General features: G+C 43.2%; 1 protein-coding gene across 6 annotated transcripts in view; it reads right to left on the bottom strand.

The window, feature by feature from the left end:
* AGAP1 (ArfGAP with GTPase domain, ankyrin repeat and PH domain 1) overlaps positions 1-2607 on the bottom strand; it is a 290613-nt gene that overhangs the window by 78793 nt on the left and 209213 nt on the right. The window lies entirely within an intron of this gene.

The raw sequence follows: 2607 nt of genomic DNA, 5'->3' as shown, positions 1-2607 counted from the left end.
AAAAAATACTGCATAATTTAAACTAATGATTGCTAGAATTCAAGATATAGCCCTTTACTGTCCGTTAGCAACTAAACTCTTGAGCTCATGGTAATACAGGACAGCCTCCTAACAGCATCAATAATTTTTTCAAAGGGTGCAAATAAGTGACTGGGATCAAGTTCTGACTCAGGTCCTACCAAATGGATAGGACTCTCTATCAGCTTTAGAAGCCAGGCCAGTTAGAACTGACCGAAGAGGAAAGGAAATCACTATTATTTTCAATTGCTCTTTCTTACAAAAATCTTACTTATCCTCAAATTTACTCATAAGATGTTTTAATACAGAACAGAGATGGCCTAACATCCACTGAATCTTATCTGCCAATATGCCTGTTTAGTTGCTAATACAAGTACTCCAGCAATCTTCAGCTACTATTTTCATCCAAAGTTGCCAACATGAGATTTTAGTTTAACAGAAATCGATTTTTCTGGCTATGGTTAATGATAAATGCACTTTTTTTTCTTTGTCCCAGTCCAGAATAACTTCCTACTCCTCATTTGGAGTACTTGAAATAGAAGTGAAGCTGTGTCCAGAACATTGGTTAGATACCAACCCAGGGCTGCACTTAAGACAAATTCCTATGTTAGAAAAACATCAAGTCAGAGAGCATTTAAAAGGGAGCTTTTGATTTCTTTTTGAGTAGTACAATTCCTGTACAAATGCCTATTTGACAAAGAAACATTTATTTATTGTTATAAAGTTTACTTACTAATTGCCTGCTAAGCGCAGTTGTTCCACAAGTTAGTGGTGAGGGACCAATTATAGCATTAATTGGCTGCCAGTGGAGACCAAACCAAACTCCAACTGCAACCCTTAAGGATTTTTGTTCTTTTTTTTCCTATGCGCCCTATTTTGAAAACAGTGATCCAGATTAAGCCACAAAGGGAACTGTAAGAAAGTATTTAGCACTCTGTGTGTAGTGTACAGCAGGTTTCTGTGTATCTGAACAGGAGCTGCTGAAGGCAGTTATCCTGCAAGGGCTTACTGTCTCTCCATGTGCAGAGGAAGGCAAACCCTGACGAGAAGCCAAGCTGATGCTCAGCAGGCATTTGGCAAAGGGGATATTGGTGCCTTTTAAAATCTCTGACATTGGAAGAAAAGAAGATTAAAAAGAGGACAACAGCAGAGGCATGGCCAAGAATGCAAGTCTGTCACTTCCATTCCTGAATGCTTTCCTCCAGCTAGAGACTTAGGAAGGTTTCCTACGTTGGGAACATAAAAAACTGGACAGAACAGCTGGCAGCAGTGAAATGCAGATCCTTGTACTGCGACAGGCAGCACCAGACAGATGCCCACCTGCTCTGCAATGAGCTACTGAGGCCATGGGGTAAGGACAGCGTCTCGTTGCTTTCTGTTTGCTTGCTCACCAGGAAACTGCAATTCATAAATATCACAGAAAGCATGCCAGCCAGAAAGGCTTCCTCACATACAATGCCATTCCTCAAAATGCTTCACTTTTTCCCCTTAGAAAATATGAGGGCTGTAGCACGTGGGCAGGCCTCTAACTCTCAGCTTTCACCCTGAAAAGAATTATTCCATTTTACTCAAGGGGAGGAAAAAAAAACAACACAGAAAAGCAGCCAGCTCGATCCATGCCCTTCAACAGACTGCTTGCAAAGAAGTGTGATGCATGCCTGAGTCTGCTGCAACCCACAGGGCTGGAGTATAAGAGCTGTGCTCATTGCTGCACCACTGCCTGGATGTCAGACATGGTGCCCTGAGCAGAGAAAGGCCCCTTCCAACCCAAGCCATTCTATGATTCTACGAAAAACTGCAAATTCTTAACAGCTGCAAGCCATTTGGCAAGTGAAAAGGGGAATTCTCCAAAACGTTTCCTTGACAAAAAAATAAATAAATACAAATGTAAAGCTGCACGTTTGCTGCAGGTCAGTCCCATTTCTGGGCTATAAATAACACAAACAAAACCTGTTTGTGAATTCTGAAAAATGATGAGACTTACAAATGCACTGCACCACCGCTCGCCCCAAAGAATGAACCTGCTGCGGTAAATCCTGCTGAGCCACAGCCCCTGTGGGCAATGAGGAGCTGTCCTGGGGTCACACTGCTCCCAGGGGGAGAGCCCGAGGGATTCCCTCCCCCTGCAGCAGCAAAGAGCTGCAAGGCTCCTGGAAAAGGATGCTGATGTCGTAGGGTGCGCTGTTATTACGATAGGGCACGTCATTATCGTTATCACAGAGCGCAGTTACGATTACGACAGAGCACCTGACTATTACGATAGGGCATGCTCTGGTTTTTGAGAGCAGCCCTTGAAGATGGAAGTTGTAAACCATTCCTCTGCTTTAAAATATGAGCAATGGAAGAACGCCAGGCTCACGCGCCGTGCTTTCCCATTTCCAGCTACTCCTTGTGCCTGACAAGGTATTCTTCAAATTGAAAAGAGGGCTCCTGAAAGCCCTGCTTCAGAAAACTGTAAATGAGTTCAGGCTTCAGCCCGCTGAATGCAATTTCATACTCCTGACTGAATACAAATAATGCATTTTATTTTGTATCAATTACCACGCGTGAGAACAGACGACCACTGCCGGTGCTATTAGATATATATTA

The sequence above is a fragment of the Meleagris gallopavo genome, chromosome 7 (assembly GCF_000146605.3).
Source record: "Meleagris gallopavo isolate NT-WF06-2002-E0010 breed Aviagen turkey brand Nicholas breeding stock chromosome 7, Turkey_5.1, whole genome shotgun sequence".
NCBI lineage: Eukaryota > Metazoa > Chordata > Aves > Galliformes > Phasianidae > Meleagris > Meleagris gallopavo.
The sequence above is the reverse complement of the archived record's forward strand: the minus strand, read 5'-3'. Positions and strand labels throughout refer to the sequence as shown.